Source organism: Mastigoproctus giganteus, chromosome 1, assembly GCF_048544385.1.
Source record: "Mastigoproctus giganteus isolate SK-2022 chromosome 1, ASM4854438v1, whole genome shotgun sequence".
In the NCBI taxonomy this organism is placed as follows: domain Eukaryota; kingdom Metazoa; phylum Arthropoda; class Arachnida; order Uropygi; family Thelyphonidae; genus Mastigoproctus; species Mastigoproctus giganteus.
Window position 1 is genome coordinate 9,198,200 of NC_143575.1, and position 17,840 is coordinate 9,216,039.

The 17,840-nt window shown below is 38.6% G+C and overlaps 1 protein-coding gene across 1 annotated transcript in view; it reads left to right on the top strand.

Moving 5' to 3' along the window:
• The window catches only part of LOC150090537 (ATP-binding cassette sub-family C member 1-like), a 237,859-nt gene that overhangs the window by 218,146 nt on the left and 1,873 nt on the right, over positions 1–17,840 (top strand).

The following is a 17,840-nucleotide window of genomic DNA, read 5'->3' on the forward strand; positions in this document are numbered from 1 at the left end:
GGAGATGCTGCAGATCGGAGTTGCTGTTCCAACACAAACCACAGATGCTCGATGGGATTGATGTCTGTGGAATTTGGAGGACAGGGTAATACCTAGAAGTCTTCCTCATGTTCCGTGAACCAGTCACGAACAATCTGGGTGGTGTGGCATGGCACATTATCCTGCTGAAAGACCATTGCCATGAAAGGGTGTATCTGGTCAGCAATGATGTTTAGGTCAGTGGTAGACGTCAGAGTGCCCGGCACATGGATGACCAGACCCAGGTATCCCAGCAGAACATCGCCCAAAGCATGACACTGCTGCCACTATATTGTTTTTGTCCCACGGTGCATCCAGGTGCCATCACTTCCCCAGGTGAATGATGCACACGTACCAGGCCGTCCACATGGTGCAACAGGAAAAGTGAGTACCCTTTGTGATACGATATACCGTACTAGATAGCGTTAGTTGAACTTCGTTAGCAGTTAAATTGTACGTTTAAATAAATACATATAACGACTTAGATTACAAACGTAATATAATTAATTATATTTAACATAATTAATTATACATATAACCACTTAGGTTACGTAACATAAATAATTAGTAAAAACAAATAATTAATACATAACTTGATACGAAAGTTATATAAAGGGATTTCGCAGATAACACTCGTTACTGAAACGTAAATATTCCGTAGATAACACTCGTTACTGAAACATAAATATAGCGTTATAACTGTGTTTGGATACAAGTTTAGGATTTAATTTTGTACAGAAATTGAAATTTTATTGAAAGTAAATCTAAATCATGACTCAAACCAGAGCAGCAAAGCAAAGGGCTCAAGCTAATGGGAATGCTGTGGCCCAGGGGAGAACTGAGGGGGGCAGTTGTCCTCTGAATCACAGCCTTGTAAGATGCACTATTTGCTTGATGTTTGCGGAGCAGTCAAGTATGGGACATGATACTGCCATGGGGGATGTCTTTGTGTGTGTGCGATGCAAGGAGTGTAAGGAGATAAGGCGACAACTCAGCGTTGTTATGGGCCTATATGAGAGCTTGAAGGATAGGGTGGATGCCCTCGAAGGATTACAAGTGAGGGGCCCATCAAGCTCTCAGCTGCCCACACCAATGCCAGAGCTTGCACTTGGTCATCGCGGAACACAGCGGCAACCCCCAAGGCAGAATGCGCTGGTCCCAAAGGAACTAGTAGTTGTTGGTGACTCTATTGTCAGGGAAACGGGAAACATGCTTTGTAAAAAGGATAGGTGGAATAGGACCAGGGTATGTCTGCCAGGGGCAAAAGTTGATGACGTTGTAGAGCGGATATCATCTTTTAAGGGCACAAAAGGTGATATAGTTGTACACGTTGGCACTAATGACATTAAGAGTAGGAGACCGGCGGAATTACTTGACAAGTACAGGTCACTGATGAAAAAAAGCCGTGAATTAGGGTTGAAATTGAAAGTGTCTGCAATTCTGCCCAGACACGATAGGAGGGAGTATATGATGAGAGCCCTGTCAATCAATTCGGCCCTGGAAAGATTGTGCAGGGCTCAAGGGGTAGAATTTTTTTCAGCCTGGTCTGTACTTGTTAACAGGAGAGACTGCTTCTACAGGGATGGGATACACTTAAATAGAAAGGGTGCAAGAATGTTTGCTGATGCTATCGAGGCAATGTTAGGTGGGTCGGAAAACTGCTAGATTGGGGGGATACAAGGACTAATAGATTAACAGTAGCCACTGGCAGAGGTGAAAGTGATTCTTGCACTGCTTCTATTGGAATGAGCCGCAGCCTGCAAAATAAGATGCAGGATATTTCAGAGACTGCTGGGAATCATTGGGGTACAAGTAAACACATGGGTTGTGTTAGGGTAGCTAAGAAAAAGAACAGGTGCATGTATACTTGTGTGTACACCAATGCTAGGAGTTTAGTAAATAAATTTGATGAATTTGAGGTATTGCTCAAAACATCAAAGGCAGATGGGATCTATCCAGTTATATTAAAGGAGGCAGCAAAGGAGGTAAGCAAACCCTTAGCCATAATTATGAGAGCTTCCTTGGACTCAGGGGAGGTACCCATTGACTGGAGATGTGCAAATGTGACCCCAATTCACAAAGGGGGATCAAAGGCTGACACAAGTAATTATAGACCTGTGAGTTTAATTTCTGTTCCCGGAAAATTAATGGAGACACTGGTGAAAGAAGCACTGCAGGATCATCTAGACAAGACTTCAGTTATAGCTAGGACACAGCATGGTTTTGTTAAGGGGAAGTCTTGCCTGACCAATTTGATTGGATACTATGATGCAGTCACAAAAGAACTGGATGCAGGGAATAACTTTGATATTATATACTTGGATCTTAGAAAGGCTTTTGATACTGTTGCACATGGAAGACTGCTGCACAAATTGGAGCAGTGTGGCATTGGAGGCAAGTTGCTGCTATGGATAAAGGGGTGGTTGAGGGGGAGAAGACAGAGAGTGGTAATCAATGGACACTGCTCATCGTGGACTAATGTTATTAGTGGAGTCCCTCAGGGTTCAGTATTGGGGCCTTTATTGTTTTCTGTATTTATAAATGATATTGATGATGGTATATCAGGCTTAATGTCCAAGTTTGCAGACGATACGAAGGTTGGCAGGGTTGTCAAGGACACTACTGACACTATGCTGCTGCAACAGGATTTGGAAAGGTTGAGCAGATGGGCTTCGAGGTGGCAAATGAAGTTTAACATTGACAAATGTAAAGTACTACATATGGGAAACAGCAACCCCAGAGCAACGTATCAACTCTGTGGTACTACACTGACGGTGGTAGAGAATGAAAGGGACCTGGGGGTGGTGGTGCAGGCAGATATGAAGTTCTCTGAGCAGTGCAGACGAGCTGCAAGAGTAGCTCATGGTGTATTGTCAATGATATATAGGAATTTTTCTAGCAGGGATAAGGAGGTGATTATTCCCTTGTATAAGGCAATGGTCAGGCCACACCTAGAGTACTGTATACAGGCCTGGAGGCCTCATTTCAGGAAGGATGTAGAGCTGCTGGAACGAGTACAGAGAAGGGCAACAAGATTAGTGAATGGAACAAAGGGGTGCTCTTACGAAGAAAGGCTTAAGTTTTGCAAATTACAGTGTCTGGAAACTAGGCACCAGCGGGGTGATCTGATAGAGGTGTACAAAGCCTTGAATGGTTTGAGCATGCTCAATGCTGATGGGATTCTTCCTCTAGCTCAGAAAAATCACCTGAGAGGGCATAAATTCAAATTGAGGAAAGACAGATGTAGGATAGATGTGCGGAAATTTGCCTTTAGCCAGCGGGTGGTTGGTGGGTGGAACAGACTTCCATCCCTTGTCGTGGAAGTTGATAGCCTAAATAAGTTTAAGGCTCAGCTGGACAGGTATTTCGAACGAACAGAGGGGTGAAGTGGAAGTGGTTATTTTTATTTATTTATGTTACTTTTTTTTTTTTTTTTTTTTTTTTTTTTGGCTGATGCTGCATAAGCTTGCTTTCTTGCATCAAATGCCTCTACTAATGCTAATGCTAATGCTAATGCTAATGTGAGTCATCGGACCAGATAACCTTTTCCAAGAACTCGAGGTCCAGTTTTGATGCTTGCGTGCCCATTGTAGATGCTGTCACCGGTGAACCCTGGTTAGCATTGGCACTCAGAGCGGCCTGCAGCTACGCAGCCCCATTTTCAGCAGGATTTGATGTATTGTGTGTTGTGACACATTACTCTGGTCACCAGCATTCCAATTACCAGCGAGTTGTGCCACAGTCGCCCTTCTGTTGCCACGTACCATCCAGGAGAAACTTTCGGTAGGTACTAACCACGGCTGACCATGATCATACCACCATCCATGCCATTTTGGATATGCTCTGACCCAGTCATCCGGCCATTACAATTTGGCTTTTATCAAACTCGCTTAAATCCACTGCCTTTCTCATATGAAGAACAAGAGTAACACTGATTAATGGTGCTCGGTATCAGGTGTTTTTTTTACCATATCCCGACCCACACAAGCACCGTAGTTCACCTGCAGTTGCTTCGATTTGCATAACAACTTGCTGGTCATAATGTTTTTTGGCTCATCAGTGTAGTTTGAAAGGAGAAAGAATATATTTATATATGATAATTGTTCTCTGTAGGATATACATGAAAACCATGTTAATTAAAATAAATTATTCCAAAATTTTATCAGTTTAAGTTGAATGGGCTAGAATAATCTAATAGTTTATTTTTGTGGCAAAATTTTGAATTTTATATATCGTGTGTGTGAAGTGATAATGAATTTTCATATGCAGTTTACACCAATTTCAATATAATATAAATGATATAAATGTTTATTCATTATTTATATAAATATAATAATATGTATTATATTTATATAATTGATTCACTGTGAATTGTTAAGAATTTTACAGTATTCTACGTCATCATATGGATTTGAACAGCATGCATGCTTAACTTTATACTGATACATTGATCACAACTATAGTCATGTCAATCTCTAAACAATGACAAAATGCACTTCTTGGTCCCTTTATTAGGTTCATGAGCTAACAATGTATTAAACCATCATCAGTCCAAAACACTGCTCTGAACCAAAGCATGCAATCAATAAGGTGTTGGAAAGTGAAATTAGCATTAGTTGAGGTATATAATGCAAGAAAGCAAGCTTTTACAGCATCAGCCAAACAAAAACAAAACCCCTTCCCATTTCATCCATCCGGTCACTCCAAATTTTTGTCTAGTTCAGACTTAAATTTATTTAAGCTATCAACTTCCACAACAACAGATGGAAGTCTGTTCTAGCAATCAACTACCCGCTTGTTAAAGTCACACTTCCACACAGCTATTCTACAACTCTACAACAGTACTCAAGGTGTGGCCTGACCATTGCCCTTCAGGGTCTTACTCTGATCAAGTGGAAGTATCCCATCAGCATTGAGCTTGCTCAACCCATTCAAGGCCATATACACCTCAATCAGATCATCTCGCAGGTGCCTAGTCTCCAGATGCTGCAACTTGCAGAACTTAAGCCTTTCTTCGTAAATGCACCCCTTTGTTCCTCTCACCAATCTTGTTTCCTTTTTCTGTACTCATTCTAGTAATTCTACATATTTCCTAAAATGAGGACTCCACACCTGTATGCAGTACTCAAGGTGTGGCCTGATCATTGCCGTATACAAAGGGATAATTAGTGACAAATGGGCCTGGAGTACTGGGGTCCATAGTTTAACAGATATTTATTTAAAGTATACCCAGTATAAAATAAAATAAAATAAAATATTTCCAGAAGCTTTAAAAGCTTCTGGAAATATTTTTTAAAAGCTTCTGGAAATATTTTATTTTATTTTATTTTATACTGGGTATACTTTAAATAAATATCTGTTAAAGGGATAATTACCTCCTTGTCTCTGCTAGCAAAATTCCTATATATCATTGACAAAGCTCCATGACCTGCTCTGGCAGCCCATCTGCACTGCTCACAGAACTTCATATCTGACTGCACAATTACCCCCCCCCCAGATCTTTTCCATTCTCCACCTCACTACCATACGGTTGGTACATTTTTCTTGGGTTACTTCTATCCATATGCAGTACTTTGCATTTGTCAATGTTAAACTTCAGTTGCCACTTCTCAGCCCATCTGCCTAACTTTTCTAGATCCTGTTGCAGTAACATACTGTCTTTACTGTCATTAATAACCCTGCCAACCTTTGTATCATCTGCAAACTTGGATATTAAGCCTGATATACCTTCATCGATATCATTGATAAATACACAGAACAAATGGGCCCAGCAATGAACCCTGGGGGACTCCACTAATAACATTAGTCCACGTGTAGAGCAGTCTCCATTTATTACCACTCTCTGCCATCTCCCACTCAACCATCCCTTTATCTATTGCAACAACTTGCCCTTAATGCCATACCAATTTCTATCATGTGCAACAGTATCAAAAGCTTTCCTGAAATCCAAGTATATGATATCAAAATTATTTTTTGCATCCAGTTCCTTTGTGACCACATTGTAGTATACAATCAAATTGGTCAGACAAGATTTTCCCCTTAACAAACCCATGCTGTGTCTGAACTATTACTGCAGTCTTGTCTAAGTGATCCTGCAATGCTTCTTTAACCAGTGACTCCATTATCTTCCCCAGAACAGAAATGAAATTAACAGGTCTATAATTATTTGTGTCACTCTTTGCTCCCCTTTTGTGAATTTGGGTTTCATTTGCATATCTCCAGTCCATGAAGACCTCCCCTGAATCTAAGGATGATCTCATAATTAGGTTTGCTGACTTCCCTTGCTGTCTCCTTCAATATAATTGGATAGATTCCATCCACTCCAGGTACCTCTTTTTATTTTTAACTTCCACAATTTCTCCTCCACTTTGCCGTTAGTTATTACAAAATCACTTAGCTCCATGTTAGATTTTAATAAACATCTGGCATTCCCTTCCTTGAATAACTCCTCACATGTGAATGTAGATACAAATACTCGTCCATTTTATCAGCTACTTGAGCAGGATCATCAATAGCCAAACTATCCATGTTAAGTGGACCAATCTGATTCATCCTCTTCCTTCTAGAGTTTACATAAGGAAAGAACTCTTTGCTGTTTTTCTTTGCATCCTTTGCCAAAGTTTTCTCGTAATCTGCCTTTGCCTGCCTAACCTCCTTTGTCACTTGATTAAAGACTACCTTATATCTGTCATAGGCTTCTGTGTAGCCTAATAATTTATATGCATTCCATGCATTTTTCTTCTCTGCCACGAGCCTCATTAATTCATCTAACATCCATTTAGGCCTGAATCTTGAATGGTATTTCTTAGTTGGTATGAAAAGCCTAGTATTAAGATTAAGTCCCTGAAGGCTTCCCATTTAGAATTCACCATTGGTAACATCATTACCAATGGTGAATTGGTAATGATATTACCCACTGTATAGAATTTAAAACTGTATAGAATACTGTATAGATCTGTATAGAATTTAAATTCTATACAGATCCTACTGTATAGAATTTAAAAACTGTCTGAGACCACTGTAGTCACTTTTACAAAACCAAAAACCCTTCTCTTTACCCCTGATGGTAGTTATATCTTTAAGTAAATCCCACGTCAGTACACTGTGATCACTGTCACCTAGTGGTTCCTTTATCTGCAAATTCTTAATGCATGAATACTCACTGCTGATAATCAGATCAAGAGTGTTATTCCTCCTGGTTGGCCCTCAAACACGTTGCTGTAGAAAATAATCCTCCAATAAATCCACAAAAGTCTTGCTAGCATGTGAGTGACCAACCCACAAGTTCCAGTCAAAATCTGGAAAGTTAAAATCCCCAATTACAAGACAGTCTGATTTACTGGCCCACTATTTCTCTGCACAACTGTTCATTGTTCACAGCATCATTAGGCCTATAACAAACTCCTACTCTCATTTTCCCTTTCCCAGTGTTTATATCTCACCAAACAGACTCAACATTGCACTGTCCATCTATGTCAACTGGATGCACTTCCTTAGATTTTATATATTTTTCTTAACTAACAGCATAACCCCTCCTGCCTTCCTTTCCTGTCTATCCTTTCTGTATACATTGTACTCCCCAAATTCCAATTCTGCACTGTTTATATCTGTGTGGCACCATGTCTCTGATATCCCAACAATATCTGCCTTTGATGCCTTGATCAGTACTTCAAATTCATCCAATTTATTTATTATACTTTTAGCTAGCATTGGTGTACATGCAAGTATACATTCACCTGTTCTTACTCTTAGTTATCCTAACACAGCCCATGCATTTACTTGTTCCATGATGACTTCCAGCAGCTCTTGAAATCCCCAGCAACTTGCTCTTAGGCTGCTGCAGTGCAAAAATCATTTTTGCCTCTGGCTGTGTCTGTGGCTCATTCCAATAGAAGCAGTGCAAGAATCACTTTCACCTCTGCCAGTGGCTACTGTTAATCTATTAGTCCTTGTATCCCCCCAAGCTAGCAGTTTTCCGAACCACCTAACACTGCCTTGATAACATCAGAAAATATTCTTGCACCCTTTCTATTAAAGTGTATCAGATACCTGTAGAAGCAGTCTCTCCTGTTAGCAAAATAGGTGGTAGATGACTTTCATCAACCGGTGAAATACCACCACTTTGCTTATTGGAGGCTTGAAGTGGTGAAACCCATGTTTAGTCTCTAGAGCAAAGTTTCCGGCATCCCCCTCCCCCCATACTTCTCCTTCAACCCATGCACGGTACTAAGTACTATAGGTTTTGATACCTTTCGTGTTTGGGGTTTTCATAAAAAAAAAAAAAAAAAAGTGCAGACCACGCTCAAAAAAACTCTACTCCGTGAGCCTTGCACAATCTCTCCATGGCCAAATTGATTGACAACAAGATTCTCATCATATATTCCCTCCTATTGTGTGTGGGCAGAATTGCAGACAATTTCAAATTTAACCGTAACTCGTGACTTTTTTCAGCATTGACCCATGCTTGTTTAGTAAACCTGCAGATCTCTTACTCTTAAGGTCATTAGTGTCAACATGTACTACTAATAATAATAATAATAGTATCATCTTTTGTGCCATTAAAAGGTAATATCTGCCCTACAGCATCATCAACTTTCGCCCCTGGCAGACATACCCTGGTCCTATTCCACCTATCCTTTTTTGCATAATATATTCCCCATCTCCCTGCCAATAGAGTCACCAACAATAACGGAGATTGCCACTGTGTTGCGTGATTCACAGGAATGAGCTCTGGCATTGAGTTGGGCAGCTGTGAACTTGATGGGCCTCTCATATTAATTTCTTCGAGAGCATATAACTTACACCTCAAACTCTCATAGACGCCCATCAGAATGCTGAGTTTGTGCCTAATTTCTTCACAGTCTCTGCACCTAGCACACACACACACACACACACACACACACACACACACACACACACACACACACACACACACACACACACACACACACACACAAAGACATCCTCCTTGGCTCAATCATGTCCTGTTCTAGACAGGTCTGCACACATTTCATATTTCACACATTTTTTTTAGATTGTGATGCGTTGGAGAATCGTTCCCTTCAGTTCTCCTGTGATCTACAGTACTAACACTATCTTTGTGCTCTAGTCTGGGTCATGATTCCATTTAAATATAATTTAATTAACAATGAAATTTAATAAGATTAATCAATTTTACTGATTAATTGATAATACTATACTAATCTAACAGATTTCTAATACAATGCTATGTATTTCGCTATTTAGTTTTACATTAAACCTTATGCTATGAAGTTCGGGATTTACGTTACGCTATTTTGTATTGTATAACAATGGCGGCAAGTTACGAATAGTAGGATCTAAACACTAAGTATTAACTTTCAAAATCACTATCTAAATTCAAATAAACCGAGGAGCTTGACTAGGACTATAATGCTACTTATAGAAAATAATTTAGTATAACAATTAAGTCAAAAAATGACTAAATATATATAAAAACTTAGGTTTCGCCAGAGCTGCAAAAATCTTGGCCAACATGGTAATAACCTCGTACCCACACTCTCAAGAACATGAAGAATATTCATGCAACAAAATTGTCCTCAATTGCTGTTGTCATGTGGGTTGAGTAATCAGCTGGCAAACGCTACTTTCTAGTTCATACCCAACATTTCACACTACTTTAACATTTTCATACTACAGTTGAATCTCTTTAATAAAGTTCAAGGGGCCTAAATTTTAGCGTTTTCTAATAACAAGGTTTGTAGTAATGAGGCCCCACTGAAAGTGTCAAAATTTTACCTTTTTTTTTTTTTTTCACATACTATATATATCTAAGAATAATAATAAATAAATAAATTAATTAATTTCAATTAATAAAATAAAAACAAAAGCCTTGTCTAACAATACAGTAATAGGAATAACATTGTTTGAAGATTTTATTTTGTTTGTAAGATAAACTAAGAGAAAAGCAATTAACAGAAATGAAAACTGGTCCCACAGGAACTAGTAGTTGTTGGTGACTCTATTGTCAGGGAAACGGGGAACATGCTTTGCAAAAAGGATAGGTGGAACAGGACCAGGGTATGTCTGCCAGGGGCAAAGGTTGATGATGTTGTAGAGTGGATATCATCTTTTAAGAGCACAAAAGGTGATATAGTTGTACACGTTGGCACAAATGATATTAAGAGTAGGAGACAGGCAAAATTACTTAACAAGTACAGGTCACTGTTGAAAAAAAGCCGTCAATTAGGGTTGAATTTGAAAGTGTCTGCAATTCTGCCCAGACACAATAGGAGGGAGTATATGATGAGAGCCTTGTCGATCAATTCGGCCCTGGAAAGATTGTGCAAGGCTCAAGGGGTAGAATTTTTTTCTGCCTGGTTTGTACTTGTTAAAAGGAGTGACTGCTTCCACAGGGATGAGATACACTTAAATAGAAAGGGTGCAAGAATATTTGCTGATGCTATCGAGGTAGTGTTAGGTGTGTCAGAAAACTGGTAGCTTGGGGGGATACAAGGACTAATAGATTAACAGTAGCCACTGGCAGAGGTGAAAGTGATTCTTGTACTGCTTCTATTGGAATGAGCAGAAGCCTCGAAAACAAGATGCAGGATGTTTCAGAGACTGCTGGGAGTCATTGTGGTACAAGTAAACACATGGGTTGTGTTAGGGTAGCTAAGAATAGGAACAGGTGCATGTATACTTAAGTGTACACCAATGCTAGGAGTTTGGTAAATAAATTTGGTGAATTTGAGGTATTGCTCAAAGCATCAAAGGCGGATATTGTTGGGATATCAGAGACGTGGTGTCACACAGATAAAAGGAATGCAGAACTGGAATTTGGGGGAGTACAACGTCTACAGAAAGGATAGACAGGATAGGAAAGGAAGAGGGGTTATGCTATTAGTTAAGAAACACATAAAATCCAAGGAAGTGAAGCCAGTCAACATTGCTGGACAGTGCAGTGTCGAGTCAGTTTGGTGTGACAGAAGCATTGGGAGATCAAAATTGAGAGTAGGAGTGTGCTATAGACCTAATGACTCTGATGAGTATAATAAGAAACTGTACAGGGAAATAGAGGGAGCCAGTAAATCAGAGAGTCTTATAATGGGGGATTTTAATTTCCCAGATATTGACTGGAATTTGTGGGCTGGTCACTCGCACACTAGCAAGGCTTTTGTGGATTTATTGGATGATTGTTTTCTACATCAGCATGTTCGGGAGGCAACTAGAGGGAGTAATATACTTGATCTGATTATCAGTAGTGATTCTTCATGCATTAAGAATCTGCAGATAAGTTAAACGATCTAGAATCATCAAAATGTTCCTTTTTTTCTGAAGCCATTCTTCAGTCCACTTTTGATAACCAAGACTGAAAAATTTTGACCGTAAGCCAAGCACTTCTAATGCCCTCATAATCATGGGGAGGTTGGCTAACTTCTTTAAGCCATAGCCTAGTGGTCAGGCGTGAGGGTGCATAAGTACACGTGCCTTGAGTGACCAGGGTTCAAGCCTGTGACTGCTGAATACGGTGCTGTTTCTTGTATTCTGTCTATCTTGTGAACTTCTCTGACCATTTGGTCATCCCAGAATATAAACAGAAAATTTATTCATTTATTAAATCATCTTGGCTTGGAAAACTTACCAATCACAAGTGGACATAGTTTTGTATTGCCATTTGACTTGCAACATAACACAATAGTGTCTTTGTTTACTTAATTTTCCACCATGACAGGACTTTCCTCCAACAGCAAATGTTTTGTTTGGCAGCAAATTATAAAATAAACATGTTCACGATTAAAAATATCCTTTGCCTCATATTTTTAAAGAATGGACCATACAGAACACAACTAGTCTGTAGCTTGTTGACTAATCCAGACTCTCTGCAAAGATTTCTCAACACCAAGTTATTCCTCCAAGTTAAATCTTTGGAGCCAGCCACTGGTGCATTTGAAGTTCCTTTCTTCAAAATCAGACCGGATATTGGCAAATTAGATGCACGCATTTGTTGGTACCACTCGAAACATTTTGTTTCAAGCTCCTCGTGTTTGGAATCAGGAATTTATTTCCTGTTTTTATTCCTGCTCCAATGTCATGCACTTCAAGTTTTTTTTTCGGTTTTTCAGTATTGTAGATAAAGTAAGTAAAGGGATGTTGTATTCCTTTGCAATGTCAATTTTGTTAAGTTCAATCCTATCAGCCTCTTGTATAATTTTCAGTTTAATTTCCAGGCTTAATTCTGTCAGTTTATGTTTTGTAACCATTACACTACAAGATGAGATTTAATATGTACAAACTTTAAATTAATTTAAAGACAAAATTTCCAAAAAAAAAGACATCAGCTTGTATAAAATGTCACAAAAAACAGATTACTGTATGTTGTAGCAAAGGACTCTTTGAATTGGCGTAACAATTGCAACTGATCTTAATCCTGTGGAGAGCGAGGGAGTGTATGTAAACAACTTAGAAAAATTGTTTTTATTCTTTTGTTAACTTAACATTTCATCTTTAACAATAATGTTTTTCAGAGAGCACTTATGTTGTAGCTACCATAAACTGGTTTTGTTTTACACAAAAATAACCATCCTTCGGGAAGCAGGGAACCGGGTGGCCAGAGGCAATAATAGGGGCAATAATCAGACAGCTGCGCCATGATTTGTATTAAATGTACAAAATAACAATATTTATTTCTCATGGGGTGAAAATGAAGTTTGTAATACATATTAACCAAATTTTGTAATAAACGAATATATTTACATAGAAAAGCCTATCCTTTTGCAGGGGAATGATATGTGTTTCATATAAATGAGTACCTTGTATAAGTCGGGTTTGTATTAATGAGATTTTACTGTACTTTATAATACTTTAACATTTTCATACTACTTTATACTATTTTAACATTTTCATACTACTTTATACTATTTTAACATTTTCATACTACTTTATACTATTTTAACATTTTCATACTACTTTATACTATTTTAACATTTTCATAATTTTCATACTACTTTAACATTTTCATGCTACTTTATTCTATTTTAACATTATTAAGATCTGCAAATTGGGCTGGGCAGGGCAGATTTCTGAAATTTCTCTTGTGTTCCTCAAACCACTCGTTCACACATTTGGCATAGTGAATAGTTGAATTATATTGAAAGTAGCTCTGTTTGTAGGTGTAAATATGCATCAATGCTGGGTGTATCTGATCCACAACAATATTCAGATATGCTCAGGCATTCATGTTGCACTTCGGTGGGACCAAAGGTATGCCATGAAAACATGCCCCACACCATTACACCTATCCAAGCTGCCTATAATATCAGTATACAACATGTTGGTTTCAGTGCATTGTGTAGTTTCTTCTATGTGTGCACTTTTCCATTGTTGCTGAAAAATATAAATTAGGGATTTATCAGACCACATGACTTAACTTCAGTCCTCCTGCTTCCATCCTTTGCTTTCCTGACACCAACACAGTCATATTTTCCAGCTGTTGTCTGAGATCAATGCCTTGTGCAAAGTCTCTTATTCCTGTAGTGGTCTTTGTACAGTTCTTCATGGTGCAGTGTCTGCACCATGAAGAACTGTACAATGATGCCCCCCACATTGAATGTAGAGGTTAATTGTTCTATTATTTGGCGATGATTACATTTGACTCTACTCCATATGCCAAGCATCTCACTTCATCAGCTTCATTTCTGGCTGCAATGTTCTGTTCTTAGATATTTTCTACACATTTTGTTTTATCTTTCATTAAACACTAAAATGACACTAGTCTTTGAACATCTATCTTCTCAGCTGTATCACTTATTAAATGTACACCATCAGTCATACCTTTTTGAAAATCCAGATCTTATCCATTCCTCATTTCTAGTGAATTCATTGGGTTTTAGTTGGGTCACACAGCTTTATAGTACAGCTACTTTCCTGCACATTTCATTCCATTTGATCTCTTTGATTTACACATTTTTACATAGATTTTTGCTTATAGTCAAAACTTCCATGGCCCTAATAAAGTGACCAAGGAAAAGTATTTATACAAGGTGTCCAAGAATTTCCATGGAACTAACCATGTGATTCCTAGCAAAATTTTAAGTAATATATTCTTTGTAAGAATTTTGCCTGATACTCCATTTCCCCAGAAAATCTATTTAAAATTGAGATGATGTGGCTGCACTGTACAATGAGAGCTAAAATAATAACATGTTCTTTTTGTTTGTTGTGGACTAAAATAATGTTTACTTCAGTATGTTTTGGTTTCCTTTCCCTATTTCTGGTTCTTTTTGTATATTTGTATTATTACTTACTAATTTTTGTTAAGAGTGCTACTGTGACACTTTGTTGGCATGATCTACTAAAAATCTGTAAGTCTTGGAGTGAAAATGGAGTACAGCTTCAGCAAATACATAGACGTGTATCTTATTTACAGAGTGCAAATCAGTATCAAAGAATACAGTGCATGTTTCCTTGGATGCTGACACCCATCTTACCACGTATTTTTATGGCTAGACCAATGGCTTTGTGAAAGTGGGAAACCGACACTTCATGTATGAGTTTAAATGCAGGGTGCAATGGAAATCTAAGAATTCCAGTTAATGAACAGAAAATAACTGAAGAGGTTTGTAAAATTCCAAACCTATCAATCGGACAGATAACAAAGACCTGAATTGCTTTTTCTGCCATCCATCAAGTACTTCAAGATGAATGTTATCATTCATTTCATTATGCCAGGGTGCAAAGTCTATCACAAGAAGATTATCATCATAGAGTAAGGTTTTATGATTTGCTTTTGGCACAATGTGAAGAGGATCCTGATTTTATTAAATGTATACTGTGGCCACCTTCTCTGAAGGAGTGTTTAACATGCATAACAAAAATATAATGGGCACTTACAGATTTGCATATCACTGTCAGTTCACTTGAGTTATGCCTTTTTTCCCTGTACTTACTCTTGCATCTAGAACTTTCTCTAGGTGATGACAATTCTTTTCCATATGGTAGATGTAATCTTAAATTTACAGCTCTGTGTACTGTTAGGTGAGAATAAGTCTCCGAGAACACAAATTTATGCCCCTAAGGAAAATTCAAACTGAGGGCTCGACAGAGATCCAAGAGTCTGATTCTATACCGAGAAGTGCTGTCCAAGCCCGGCACTGAATTTATGGTGCAGGATGCTTTGGTTCCAGAGGAGGTAGCCTTGTGGGGGATTCAATTGTAAGAGAAACTGGACATATATTCTATATTAAAAACAGATGGAACAGAATCATAGTATGTCTGCTAGGTGCAAAATAGATAATGTGACTAACCAGTTATTAGTTTAAGGGCTAAAGGGCGTATGTGATCCATATTAGTACTAAAAACTTAAACATAAGCAAAATGATGTCAAGAATGTATAGGAAATATATAATCAAATAGCCAAGAAGTATAAGGTCATGCTGGAAAAATGTTGTGAAAAAGGACAAAATGTTCTTATGGGTACAATTCTGTCCATTTATTTTGTAAAGATGGAATTCATTTGAACAAAAGAAGTGCAATAGTTTTTGTTAGTGTTACTGAGGAATCGTTAAGGGTTCAGGGAATCTGCTAATTCAGGAGGGGGGAATGAAATGACATAAGAGATTGCTTCATCTTTTGTGATGGTAATATTGCAAAGACAGCTGTCACTGAAGTGGTAAGAAAATACCATGAAATCTTTGATCCCATTATGTACATATTTCCAATTAGGAAAGTGCTTTATTATCTTCAAACAATGCAGTTTAACTGTGCATCATGTTGCTCACGGAATACCTGAGAAGTTCTTTCCATACCTAAATACAAAAAGGAAGAGAGTGAATCAGATTGGTCCCTTACTTGATCAAACTGGAAGTTATAGAAAAACCAACAGAAGTGGCAGACAAGTTAAATATGTACTTTCCAACAAACTTTATAGTTGAAATACCATTTTAAACACAAGGGATCAGTGAAAATGAGTTAGACTGCTGTAAATTAAATGATATATCAATTTCAAATAAACATATATGGGGTAACTAATGAAGCTGAGTGAAGGTGAGGCTCCAGGAGTGGTTGGTATATGTCCTGTTATACTAAAAACAGCTACCTCAGGATGCAGTTTATGCCTTTCAATGCATAATGTTGTTATTTGGTTTTTAGGAGCATTAGCAACTAAGGCCATATTGCTCCGGGAATATGCGGTGGTCATTTCCTGACCTTTCCGCGTCCTCCGTATTTGGTGGTGATGGGCTCGAACCCCGGTCTAATCAAGAAGCGTGTGCTACGCGCTGCTGCTCCTTCCTGCCTGGCTACGGAGGCGCCTCAATGCATAAAGGAGGTGCAGAAGGTGTGATGGCCAACTATAAACCAATCAGTTTGAGTTCAGTGGTGGGTAAGATCATGGAATCTCTGATTAAGGATACATTATAGGACCACCTTGAAATAGTATCATTAATGGATTCCAGCATGGGTTTGTGAGGGGGAAGTCTTGCTTGACCAGTCTAGTAAATTATTATGGTGAAGTCATAAAACAGTTGGATGCAAGAAACAACTTTACATTATTTACCCTGACTTCAGTAAAGCTGTTGATGTGCTAGGCTTGAGGCTATTGTATAAACTGAATCAAATTGAGATTAGCAATAAGATCCTTTGTTGGATCAAGGACTAGCTAAAAGATAGGAGACAGAGAGTAGCCATAAATGGACATACCACATGGTAGACCAATATCCTTATGATGTTGGGGCCACTCCTGTTTCTTATCTTCTTTATTTTACCCGGAACTTCTGTTCCGGGTAAAATAATGGAGTCACTGGTTAAAGATGCATTGCAGGATCATCTAGACAAGACTGCAGCAATAATTCAGACACAGCATGGGTTTGTTAAGGGAAAGTCTTGTCTGACAAATTTCATTGGTTATTATGATGTGGTTACAAAGGAACTGGATGCAAAAAATAATTTTGATATCATATATTTGGATTTCAAGAAAGCTTTTGACACTGTTGCGCATGGAAGACTATTATACAAATTGGAGCAGAATGGTATTAAGGGTAAGTTGCTACAATGGATAAAAGGATGGTTAAGTGGGAGAAGACAGAGGGTGGTAATCAATGGGTGCTGCTCTTCGTGGACTAATGTTATTAGTGGAGTCCCACAGGGTTCGGTGTTGGGTCCACTGTTGTTTTGTATATTTATCAATGATATTGATGAAGGTATATCAGGCTTAATGTCGAAGTTTGCAGATGATACACAGGTTGGCAGGGTTGTTAATGACAGTAATGGCAGTGTGCTACTGCAACAGGATCTAGATAATTTGGGCAGATGGGCTAAGAACTGGCAACTGAAGTTTAACCTTGACAAATGCAAAGTACTGCATATGGGTAGAAGTAACCCCAGAGAAACGTACCAACTGTGTGGTACTACACTTAAGGTGGTCGAAAATGAAAAAGACCTGGGAGTAATTGTGCAGTCAGATATGAAGTTTTCTGAGCAATGTAGACAGGCTGCTAGGGCAGGTCATGGGGTTTTGTCAATGATATATAGGAATTTTGCTAGCAGGGAAAAGGAGGTGATTGTCCCTCTGTATAAGGCAATGGTCAGGCCACGCCTTGAGTACTGCGTACAGGTCTGGAGGCCTCATTTTAGGAAGGATGTAGATTTGCTTGAGCGTGTACAGAGAAGAGCAACACGATTGGTGAGGGGAATGAAGGGATCCTCTTACCAAGAGAGGCTTAAGTTCTGCAAATTGCAGTGGCTGGAGACTAGGCACCTGCGCGGTGATCAGATTGAGGTCTATAAGGCCTTGAATGGGTTGAGCACGCTGAATTCTGATGGGATCCTCCCACTTGTTCAGAATA